Source organism: Corvus brachyrhynchos, unplaced genomic scaffold (genome assembly GCF_000691975.1).
Source record: "Corvus brachyrhynchos isolate BGI_N302 unplaced genomic scaffold, ASM69197v1 scaffold126, whole genome shotgun sequence".
Taxonomy (NCBI): Eukaryota; Metazoa; Chordata; class Aves; order Passeriformes; family Corvidae; genus Corvus; species Corvus brachyrhynchos.
The window spans coordinates 1,592,731-1,605,858 of record NW_008239283.1 but is presented as its reverse complement, the minus strand read 5'-3'; the positions used below and the strand labels follow the sequence as shown (position 1 = coordinate 1,605,858).

At 37.7% G+C, this 13,128-nt stretch overlaps 1 protein-coding gene across 2 annotated transcripts in view; it reads left to right on the top strand.

Annotated features, from left to right (window-relative positions):
* Positions 1-13,128, top strand: part of ARHGAP15 (Rho GTPase activating protein 15) — a 321,487-nt gene that overhangs the window by 26,246 nt on the left and 282,113 nt on the right. The window lies entirely within an intron of this gene.

Sequence of the window (13,128 nt, the reverse complement as noted above, 5' to 3'; positions counted from 1 at the left end):
TTTTTGTTTGTTTTATTACTGCCGTGAAATATTTGCAGTACCAATGAAATGAAATGGGGATCAAACTATTTTGTGCATGCCCTAAATACACGTGCTGTTGCACTGTGTATGCACACGCTTAATAAATGTTGTTTAATGCACTGAGAAGGGGTTTTAAAACAGACAAGAGAGTGTTGTTAGGCAATGTGCCTATTCTTAGACAAGTAGTTGACAGCAGCATTCTCCTGCCTTAAATCAGACCAAATTTCCTTTGAAGTCACCCCTGTTTTTTTTTCTCAGAATCCAATCCTGTCATGTTAACATGGTAATATTTTATTTTCTGTTTGATTTTCTGTTTGGTGAGATTCATAGCCTTAATGGAAATAGGTCTTTATCATCCATATCATCCACGATTTTGTAGTTAAGGGTGTCCCTGCATAGACACACAGCTGTGGCACAGTTGGATTGAAACCTCCCCCTCCAAAGGGCCCAGGACCCAACACCTTGAGAGCAAGAAGGAGTTTCATTTTTCAATATACAACCTATGTAAAAAAAAAAAAAATCAATTTTTTAAACTTTATGTTTCGTAAGCCAATGCAACTAAGTCATGTTTGTTATTTTTGGATAGTACTGAATGTGTCTAAACTTTAGAAGCAGTTACACCTTTCTTTTTGTGATTATTGACTCTCTGAGCTGCCACATATTCTGCCAGTTGCAGTAAAAAGTGGCATTGAAGACTACAGCCAAAACCCAAGTAGACTAAAAAATGTGCTTTCCTTTCTAATCTCTGAATCTTCCCCCAGATTTGGAATCCAATTTGAAAGACTGTGAAATCCCCATCCCATTTTCCCTTACTTCCCTCCCCTGCCCCAGAGCTCTGTAAGAAAGATTGTTCTCCTGGATATTTCATCCATGGCCAGGACTGGAAAGTGCTGCAGCTGTGATGAGAGAATCTGTTCTCATGACATCTCTAGCCCCAAGGCAGGTAGAAAACCCAGATGAGCATCCAAACTTTTGTTTGTTTATTTGGACCAAACCTGGATTTTGGACCAACTGAGCTTCCCATCAGTGATTCTGTCATCCTTAAGAGCTCATTCTTCTTGATTGTGATCCTGAAGTCAGACTCTTACTTTATAACCTCATTACACAAAACCCCCCAATGTTTAAAAATTAAAATGCCAGGTGCCAACTCTTTCCAGTAGTTGGCTACTTTAACTTTGAGCTTTCCATTTTTTATCAGCAAATTATAAAATGAAAATTCAGTGTTCCCAGTTTAGATCTTTCTCAAAATTAAAGTGTAAATCTAAAGTAGCCACCTGTAAGCACTAAAACCTGAAGACATTTGGACACAAGTTAAACAAATTGTTTAAAGAACTGCCAGTTGGTTGCATCAGGTTTTAAGAATAACTTTGCAGGAAAGATTCAAAATTTGTGTTTTAACAGTTTCAGGCCTGATTTTTTTTTTTTTTTTTTTAAACTTAGAGGTGGGGAAAGTTTTGTGGTTTGGGTTTTTTTAAATTTTATTTTAATCAAGAAATTGGTGAGCTAGCAAAAGAAAGAACTCAATTGTAGATAAACTGTTGCAGAAGAATAAGGTTGACACCATCATGCAAATCTCAAAAGCTTGGAAAAGGCTGGGGCAATGGGGCCCATTGTGAAAAGCATGGATCAAGTAGGGAGCAGAGGGATTTGGAGACAGGTGGGTGGGAAGAAATGGGGTGGGAAAGGTAAATTTGCTGCACCTGGCTACAGTTGTGAACTGTGGCTGGGGGAAGGGTTGTGCTCCTGGTCTCTAGGGCTGGTGCTTTGTTGGAAGCCAGGAAAAAAGCTTCTTATTTATTTGGGATTTAGCTAACTGCACGTCCAGGTAAGTTTGTTTTTCTATGTATGATGGTTTGCAGAAAATCTTTAGTTGTACTGCATTTGGCTGAAATTCTTATCCTCCAGTTTTTGGGTCATTTTTTTGTTGATATAAACAAGAGAGACATCCTAGTGCGCTCTGAGAAGACGCACAACTAGTTCCTTAAAAATATCCATCCTTTTCCCAGAATCTCCTTTGGTTTATTTATTTCATTTTCTTCATGTAAGTTCTTTCATGTTTTTATGGCAGATGAGCCTGATTACATGAAATTTACCTTTCAAATATTTCCAGTTGATCACACAGTTTTCTTACCTAGAAAATCCCAACGCAGCCACTGCTAATGTTTGATAAGATTTGTACCTGGTAGATTCTAAATTACATTAATGCATAAAGCCTGCAATGCCAGGCTCCCTATTGTTACAGTTATTAAAGCTGTAACTGAAATGATATCTTTCATATTGATCTTCAGCTAGCAGCTCTTATCCAGAAGCTTTGTTTCACATTAAAGACGCTAATGATTGTCTCCACAAAATGAGCAGCTTAATAGTTAGAAAAAGTTAAATGGAAAAAACGCAACTTTGATAGCCACCTTTGATAGCTCTTCGCTCCAACATCTCTCATGGCCACAAAGTGCAAGCCAAGCATTAATAGACCTTTTAATAAAATGACTTAAAAGGAATCAATGGTATTTTTCACAAAGTCTAATTTCCAGCAAGTTATTTAAATGTTTGTATTCCTTCTGGACAGATCATGTCCTCCTGTAGCTGCCAGTTTTTCCTGGAATTTCTCAGGCTATCTTCCTAGGGTTTTTAATTTTTATTTTCAGAGGTCTGGTTTTGATTTACTGCCTTATTGAAATTTTGTAAAAAATGGAGTAAATAGAAGTCTTGTACTCTTCCAAGGCTGGCAAAATTTCCTGTAGACATAAAGACAACAGCCAAGTGTTTGTGGGGTGGAGGCTGAAGTTTTTAGATATGTACCTAGAGCCTTTTTGAGTAGGCTCAGGTACCTTGGTTCCTTCATGACCTAAAAAAATTCCTTCTCCTTCCTCACCTTCAGGTGAAAATGGTATCTCCTACCAGCTGAAATTGTGATAAATGTAACTGCAGGTCAGGAGGCTTTGGCTTAGGCTGGAGTTTGTGGGTGAAAAGAATAGAATCATAAAACCAGCGAAAGGTTTGGGTTGGATGGGACCATAAAGCTCATCCAGTTCCACCCCCAGCCACGGACAGGGACACCTTCCATCAGAGCTCCATCCAACCTGGCCCTGGATGCATCCAGGAATGGGGCAGCCGCACATTGTTGCACTTGCTCTTTTCCTTTTTCTCTCTCTCTCTCTTTTTTTTTCCTTGGGAATATTTGTAGCTTTTCTGTTAGTTTTTAGTTCACTTGTTTGTTTTGGCTTAGGGTGAGGAGCAGCTGCTGGATCTTTCCTTGTTTTCAGCTAGAAAATTATTTTCCCCCATTTTTGGCTGTGGCAGACAGAGTGGAACCTAGGTGCTTTCCATGAGACCACACAGTATGAGCAGAGAAATACACGTGAAATTTTTATATTCTCTGAGCTCATTTAATATACTTGAGCTATGACACGTATCTATTTAAAGACTGATATTCAAGTGAAGGACATTTTTTTTTGATGACCAGCAACAAGCACACAAATTGTTCTATTTGGGAAAAACAGGTTGGTATTTATTATTTTACATAAACAGAGGCATGGTGCACTGACAAGGTAGAATGTAAGGGGTCAAATTAATTTGTATTACTATAAAATTTAATTCAGCTGAGATCACCCCCTCTGTGTTCACTGAGGGATGGCACTTCCCTGATAAGATCTAGTTAATCCACAGTAATGATTAAATCAAATATTCCATATGTTAAAAGTTCATATATGGAATCATGGGGGTGAAAAGAGAGAGGGAAAGGAAAGGGTATAATACCAATAAAAACCCCAAAACAGCAGAAGAGTATACTATAAAGACTCCACAGTTACAAAATATTTCCCTCTTTCAGTATCTCATGGGGAGTCAGCCCTTATTTCTGCTGGTTTTTTCCCAGGCTCTAGTGGAAAAGCCTGGATTAAACTAATGCAGGGACATGTTTTGGCCGCTTATTATTTATTACAATTTTAGTTCCAGGTTTCAAAAACAATTAGGAAAACTGCTTAATAGGAAAATGACTCTAATTACTTGTTAATTGAGGTTATCTGCTTCACATTATTCAAAACGTAAATTGTGTTGACACTTGTACCCAGATATGATTACTTAATAAACAGACTGAAAATGCATCATGAATGAATTCACCCCCCACTAAAAAAAAAAGGAGACATTTTATTTTTTACTCTAGTTTGCTCATCTGAAATATATTAAAAATTGTGTATACAGTTTGCATTGAGCTCAGTTATAGCATGTTAGTACAAAAAATAATTATATGTTTCAAATAGTGAAAAGATGAAGGACTGAAATTGAAAAATGAAAAGGTTTATTAAGCTTTCACGTAATATATTCAGGTAAGGTTTGCACACAATAAGACATGGGGTTACATGAACTATGGTGCTATTACTTGAATATATAATTTGGCTGATAAATCAAGTACCTGGATCCAAATAAATACCAATGTTAATATTTGACATACTAATATTTGATTTTGGGGATTGACAAAAAGAGGAATGTTACTTTTAAAAAAATAAACTCAATTGGGAATGAGAGACACAGGTTTCTGACCAATATTATATTTTCTAGAACGAGGTAAGTCTACAATATAAGAATAAAACTGAAGCATCCCCTTTTTCCTTTAGAGTATTGTGCCCTAGGATTCCTACTTTTTGCAGAAAAATACAATCCCTATTTTTTAAAAATTCTTAGGCCATGAGTTAGATTTCACAGTCACCAAATGTCTAATGATATTCAAGACCTTGATTCTGTACAATGGAATTTGTCAGCCACGTCTGTGTGGGTAGGATCAACCCTTTTTAAAGTACTGGGTTTAGGGGGCTGTGTGGTTAATTTTGGTTTTTCATGATGTGGGTTGTAAACATCATAATTTCCTTGAACCCCAACATTTTTATTATAGGAAAATAATCAATAAGAAGGGATGAAAAGCAACATTTTTGTTTTAATGACACAACCAACCAATCTGTTGACAAGAGAGATTTCATGTGTGTTTCACCTTGAAATTTCCCTGTTTGAAATGAGAGAAAGACCTCAGTTCATGCATAAGAGCCATGACTCCAGCCTCAGGGTCTGTTCCTGTGTGTCAGACTTGGGACTATTTATTACTCAGGCATTTTTGGAAGCATGAGCCTCTGTAAACCATGGTGGTCAGGCAAGGAAAGAGGGACAGGAGGAAACTGGTGGAGAATGGAAATAAATTAATTCTTCAAATTAAAGGGGCTGATTGCACATTTAAAAGATTATTTATTTTTTAATATGCAAGCATAATTCTTCCACTTTTAAATTTTGGACTTGTATTTTCCTTAGCTAAATACCTTTTTGAGGCATTTTCTGTAGAAATGCTATTACTCCTTTCTCCTTCATATTTTGCCAAGAAACGACGGAAAGTTGCAAAGCCCACAAGGATGGAAGTTTCAGAGCTGTGTTTGTGCCCATTAATTTTCTCTTCTATGATATTTTCCCATTTTCACTCTGTTTGACATTGAGCCTGAGCTTTGTTCCTGACTCGTAGCCTATGGCAGTGGAACAGGGAGATGAGACATCACGGAGATGTAGAGCACACATAAAAAGAGAAGATGTGTAAAAACTGAAATGACATGGCAGCTGAAGCAGCTTGTTGCTCAGCTTGGTTGCATGTTTGAGTGGAGGAAGCGAGGTAAATTGTGATATGTAAGAGAATAACACTCGACAGGGTGTATGGTTGTAAGGTATATGGATGTTCAATCATGTGGTGAGGCAGAAGGCTGAAGGACAAGCGCCTTCAGTATCCACACAGTCTGTGGATATCCGTGTGACCTACAAAACAGGGGGTGTTAGGCTTGGAAAAATATCACTTGCAAAGCAGATCCAAACCATTTCAAGAGAATTCCATCTACACCGTTTGACTACCTCCTAATCTTTCAGTAATTATTAAAATAATGAAGTTTAGGGGAGAAAAGGAATCACTAGCACATGTTTCTGTGTGCATTCCCCCCATAAATAGATGAACTCTCACAGTAGTCTATACGCAAACAACCATTTTCACTTCCCACTGGTTGTACTTATTAACCTATTAGAGATACATGTGCCTTTATGCTAATTTTCCTGAACATTTGCAACCACCACTCTATCTGTGCCTGAATGGCTTTGCGTAATGGATCTGATGATCTTCAAATCTGGAGTAGGGTTTATTTAGGTCAGACTCCATTTACAGTATTTTGGATATTTGAGCTGGGAAGTGAATGGCCCTTTGTATACCAATGGTAGAACATTTTAAGATAAATTTTGATATTTTTAGAGCCACATGGAAAATAGTTTGTGAATTTGTTTCTATGGCAATGTGTACTAAGTGACTGAAGGAATTATAATTTAGGTGGATTAATCTTCCCTTGTGCTCCACTGTAACACACACACACATGCTTAAACCTGCAAGGTATTTAAAAAATCAGCATGACACAATACACCAGCCTGCCTCTGCCTTCCTGGTTGTATGTGCACCTGTATAAATGAGGGAAAATATCCTATTTTTGATTTGGTGACTTTCCTCACAGATAAAGAGGTGATTGTATAAAATGCAGGGTGCTGCAAATCAACTTCTTTATTTTAGCATGTGGAAACTGTAGAGTGCAGATAGTTTTGTTCTATCTATAAGGTGTACTGTACGTTCAGCACTTTATAAATCTATAGTCACTGAATCCAGGTACTGACAAATTGGGCTATATTGGCCAATTGACTGTTTTTTGTAACCACGCTCGTTAAGGCATAGGCAGGTCCTTTACACAGTAAAAAGCAGCCAAATGCTAAAGTGTGTATAAAACTTTCCTTATAACCAACTGCACCCCAGATATTGTACCCTGAGGGGAATCCTGCAAGCCTTGCAGTGCTGGACAAAAGGGATGAATTCCCTGTGTCCTGAAGGTTTCCAAATTCTTTAAGTTCTGAACTCTGTGCACAGGAATAATTTCAAGAAACTTGTTTTATCTCTAATTTTAAGAGCCTAATTCTGTGCTGTTACAGGATCACTGTTAAGACGATGAGGCTTATAACAGTGATGCAGGAAAGAACAGAATAATGAATCAATATTTGTGGGGTTTTGTGTTTGTGGTTTGTTTGGTGTTTTCTTAAAATCACCTGGCTTACTTGTGAGAAACTGATGATGAACTTTCCATCCTATTAATGACTAAAAACATGTTGAATGTTAATTTCAGAAGAAATTACCAATATCTGGCAGAATTTTAGAAAACCTAAATAAATGTCTGACTAGGACCTTACAGAGTTTTCAGAGGTGGTCCATGACTGTTCATTTAAATTGTAAATATTTCGTTGTCATGGAAAATTACAAAATTTAAAAAGGGACAGTCATTATGCCAGTATTCAGAAAGGGAAGATGGTATGACTTGGAAAATCTTACAGTCAATTTATCCTATAAGAGTATTGGGTCAATTAAGGGGAAAATGTTCCAGGGTTCAATTATAAAAAAAGTTAGGAATACTGCTGATGTCAATCATCATAATGGAACAAACAACAAATATTCAAAAATGCAACCAAATGGATTATTTTTTGATGTAAGTCTGGTTGGAAAAAGAGCCATATTTGTGAAGCACAGTGAAAGTTTTTAAGTCACTTGACTTAATAGTACATGACACTCTGATTAAATATTAGTTATGTGCTGTATCAGTGAAGCACACATTAAATGGATTAAGAACTGATTAATTTACACATTTTGGAAAGTAGTCCCTGGGGAATCATCATCAACTGGGTGAATTTTTAGAGTTGTTCTCCAGGGACTAGTATTAAGCTTGACACTAATCACTCTTTTTATCCATGATATGGAAGTAAATAGAACTGTTCTAATAACATTTGAAAATAAAGCAAAGATTGATGGACTGGCAAATAGGTCTGGGTAAAGGCACTTGTGGAGAGTGATCCGGATGGCTTAATGGCTGAAAGTGCATTTTAAATTATCCAAATGTATATATGGGAAACAGGCTGTGCTGTACCCAGAATTTGGAGCTGTGTTCTGAGATTTTGCTACAAAACGTAGCTTTTGTGGGTGTTTTGGGGTCAAGAAGTTTGAGCTGACCATTGTGAGTGATAATGAAGTAGGGAGATGGCAAAGGTTTGTGCCATCAATGGCACTGATGAGTAGAAAGTCAGAATAGTGATTCTAAAATAATGAAGATTATGCAAGGAAGAGGCAAAACAAAAAAAAAGAAAAAATGAGGTTAGGAAAATTGTCTTGACAATGAAGGACCTACAGACCTCAGCACTTTTAAATTATTGAAAAAAATTGAAAGGCAAATTATTTCCCTCTTTCCTACATTATGGGACAACATTGGGCACCAAAGAGTTCTTTAATGTACTGGGAAAAGGGTATACAAGATGAAATGTCAGGAAGCTGGAACCCCTCCCAAAATAAAATGAGAATTACAGCACATTTTGCAAAAGACTAGTGGGAAACTACCAAGAGAATTGGTAAATTCATCATGTTTTCATGACTTCAAACATGAAATGTTTCCCTTCCAGGGAGGTATTAGAGAGAAATATCCAGCATATGCTAGGTCCAGAGTAGTTTGGGTAAAGTATTTATATAAATATTTTCATAAATGGTGCCATCTTGATTCCTCATCCATGTCATGGGGTGGAGAAGCAAAGCAATCCAGTGGCAGGTGCTGTTTGAAAGGCTTTGTTGAACTGGGGGTGAAAGAGGAAGAAACCAAGCACAAAAGTGATAAATCAAAACATTTTTCCCTGCATTACATGATGTATATTTGGGCCTTTCTGAGAGTGTGGTATATATATATATGTACAACATGATATATGGACTGAAATATGCAGTTAAAGTCCTGTTTTCACGTGCCACCAAAGCTTCTAACAAAGTTTGGCTCATTGGTTTTCTTGAGTTGTTGGATGGTTGATTGGGGTTTTTTTTAATGAATTATATAGGTATATAATTTGGGGTTTTTAATAAGGTAAATTACTTCTCTGGAGTAAGTGCTGCCTTTATACACTGCCCACACCTTGGATGGCAGTGGATGATCTTTGCGTTGCTGAGAGTATTTTTTAACGTTTTGAAAAATAAGTGACTTTTTCTATCAGAACAGAATTAGGAAAATCAAATCGGGGGCAATTTTCAGTCTGTCTAGACGCTTCAGAAGTTTCAAACAGGATAATTCCATTTCTTGTTTTCTTTATCTGCTGTGTTAGCGTTATGTGGTTTGCTGTCAGTGTAATACCACAGCAGTTGTACGAGGAGGTCCAGTGTGCTTGGATCAGGAATATGCCCTTCCCTCTCCCCAGTGTTCTCTTCAGGACATGGCCCAACATGTGAAGTAGATTTTTTTTAAATGTTTCTATGTCTCTGAAGGGCAAATAATGAAATAGCACTTAAGCAATATGAAGAATAACATTTTGCAATTGTAGTTCTAATTTTGCCAAGACACAAATAGATTGAACTTCTCTTTTTCTTTTTTTTTTTTTTTTTTTTTAATGTGTATGACAAAGAATCTCATCAAGAGCCCGATACAAATTTGAAGAACTAGCTTTGGTATTTAAAAAAAACCCCGACCAAGCCCTAACCTTTACATCACCATAGTTTTACTGTGTCAGCAGGTTGTGGTGAAAGTGCTGGGATATTAATTTTGTGTGAAATGAAGGCAAATTGTAAGTGGAGAATCCCTGAGCTGGGTATCAGCATTAGCAATCACTGCTGTCCTACCTGTTTTGCTGCAAGGTTGTGCTTAAATATAAAACTGAGAAATCTCTAAGGAAGAGAGGAAAAAAATTAGGTTTTAAATATTTTCATTTTTTTCTAGCTGAATATCGTGGTGTCAAATCTAATAGGAAGGAGTTGTCCTGCTAATTGACCTTTGAAAAATTACCCATTTGCTTAAAAAGCTACTTGAAGTAGATCAGTTATTATCTTGATTACTCTTTCTTTCATGTTAATAACGTTTATAAAGGCACCTGGGAAAATCTGTTTGAAAACTTTGCTTCTTTCTTGTGCTGCATCTGTAATTTGGTCCTCTGCACAATGCTAATAAGCAAAACTGACTTTTTTTTTAAGAGATTGTAGGTCTTGGTGGTATGAAAGACTAATATGAGCCAACAGGACTGGGGAAAAAGTATTCACAAGCTTATTCAGGTTATTAGTGCAAAGGGAAGGGAGAGCAGGTAGCAAGTTAGATGGTCATCTAGATATTATCAATCTGACAGGTATCCAAGTGGTTCTGTATTACAGTCTCTAATTTTTAATAAGTCTCTACTCTGTATTACAGCCTCTAGTTTTTAATAAGATTTAGCTATGGGGTTTTCAGCCGTGACCTGTGTTAGAAGATACTCCTTTCAATCACACAAAAAGGTTCTTTGTGAAATTTCTGCACTGAGAAAAACAAAGGACTTTCCATTGTAAAAGCCAATGTTTCACCTCTGCTTTGCCTGATATCAACAGTCTAAAAGCTAGAAAGGAGGTGGTCTTAGCAGTTTCTTTTCCGTTCAGATTAAAGAAGTTGAACTAAGCTTGAGAGCCAGAGCAAACTACTTTTTATTCCGATTCTTTGATTTTTTTGTCACCGGATGTTCATAGTGACTATTTTGGCTTGTGTTCTGTGTAAATCTAATTTCATTCTGGAGCCAGGACTTTTTCGGCACTGCTCCCGTGAAACTTGGACACAAGGATCTGACAATATGTCCAGACCCAAACAGATCAAGCAGCCACACATGAGTGATTCGGTGGAGCACGCTCAAAGACAAGACTGATGTCTCCACACAGCAAACAATTCTCTGGGGTAGGGACAGCGTGCTCAAATCCAGTCACCCCAGAGTAAACACTAAGTTAGACACAGCTTAAATGTGCCTCCAAGCACTGGTTTTCACTGCTGACTCGATGAGAGCCCCGAGCCAGGCTGCAGATCCAGCCTTGAGGATTTATCTCTCTTTTCAGCCTGCTCGTACACGTCCGAAATTGTTGGAGCATTGTTGGGGTGCACTCAGTGAAGGGAAGGGGAAGAAAAAAAGAGAAAAAACACTTGTTGGAATAATTTTATCTATATGTTTCATAGGTATTTGCAACTCAGCTTCTTAATTTTCTATGCATGTTTGTAAGAGTAATAGTTTGCTCACAACAGTGTTGGTGGAGGGAAGATTCCTGAAAGACTTCACTGGAAGTGAAGTGTTTACTCTCTGCTTGATCACTCTTTGAGTTCCCCCTCCCTCCTTCTTCTAAAAGTTTAGTTCATCTAATCAAAAAGTAGAAACTGTGACTTTTCTAATGACTCCCATGCAATGTATGAAGAACAACTAAAGAATGGATGGCATGTGAAAATACCTTGGGATTTATAGGCACAAATTTCAAATAATTGTGCTTAAAGTGTAAAAAAAATATATCTTTTTGGGATAGTTAACAAAGTATTCATTTTTTAAGTAGCTTATTTCAATCAATAAAATTATTGCTGCATGTTGATTTACTGTTAATCGAACTAGGGAAGAAAACGATATTTTAATTTTAAATTGCTGCTTTGTCCTAGTATAGCTACAATAAGGTTGATTTTTGGACTTGGGGAAAAAAAAAAATAGAGAAACTTGTCTTATCCTCTGCTAAATTATCTGAAATAATCTCTTGTTACCAAGTAGAGTTTTCTCAGTTATTATTTCAAAGGGCAATGACACAAGTTAAAATGGACCTTTGTTAAAATGACTTGTTAACTATCTACCTTGACTGGCGCCATGGCTTACCATGGAATACTTTGTGCTGCCTGGTGTATATGGAATGTGCATTGAAGTTTGGACAGGTCTGAATTTAGTTCACACTGGTTTTGGTACGGTTTGGTTTGGGTTTTTATACACTTTGGCCACTGAGTGATGTGCATTGCCCAAGGTAGTTTTAAAGGAAGTTGGGTATCAGAAGAGGGAATCAGGGTAAGCCAGGCAGTGCTCTGGCCAACGTGGCCATGGCTCTGTTGCTCTGATGCTTAAGCCACTTTGTGTCCAGTTAACCTGGGTGTTCCTCCACTGCCATGGGCAATGGAGAGTGTCACAGGAATCCTTGCAAATTTTTTGTATCATTCCATTTTGTATTCCCCCCCACCCTCCCGAGTACATTCCCCCCCTCCCTTTCCATTCCTGGCACGTATATGTCCACAGGTGCTATTAAGTGTAGGGTAGCATGTGGTGCCCATGCTTCAGTGCTATTGCAGAGGAAGGACTTCCTACAGGAAAAAAATGATCACTTTCAGTATTTTGCAGGCTGCCCATCTAAGCCCATCATTGCCTGGCATCTACACACTAAGGGCAAGGATCCAGCGAACTTGTGAGTGGGCACCATGCCATCTGAACAGATGGGCATGGAAGTAGGCAGCCAGTAGACCATGTATGTGCATCAACTGTGGGTGTTGAGGGCAAGATTCCCAGTGGAGAATGTCCAAACAGCTGTCTGGCCTGAGCCAACATGCCTACGACCAAGCAAAAGTGCCATCCCTAAATCCTGCTGAGTTGGATTAACCTTCAAAAATAAAAATTGCTTCTGCAGTAGCATAAGGTGAGTTTTTGGCTTGTCTAAATCTGAGAGAAGGAGTCAGGTAGGCAGGATAAAGCAATGTGCTAACGTGGGGCCCACTAGAGAGGATCGAGCATTTGTCTAGGAATATTAATATTATTTTCTACAGGGGTGTTTATATGGCAAACAGCAACGGATGACTTGCAGGAGTGTGACATCAATGTTAATTATGCTTTTCTGTAAGACAGTCCTTTCAGGAGAGAGCTTTTGAGAGCATTTTGATTGTAGTGTATGTGCTGGATGTGATTTTTAAAGGCAATTCTTGTAGAGGTTTTTGCACATTTACTTAGTAAGTTTTAATGATATTTTTTTGCTTTCCCCTTACCCTGAGACTACAGTTCTGGGGTGCAATTTCGGGTCAGAGTTGCTGACACAGTCTGCAGTCACAGCTGAGTTCTCACATTTATTGTCTTTATTTTTCTAAGATCCAAAGGGAACATGGAAAGACAATCTATCATTACTCTCTGTCTGTATTAACTTTGATTTTTACCTTTTTTAGACATAACATCAAAGAGCAGTTTTGCAGACATACATGTCAGAGGCAAAGAACAGTAAAGCACTGATAGTTATTGCATTTTTATTCCTGC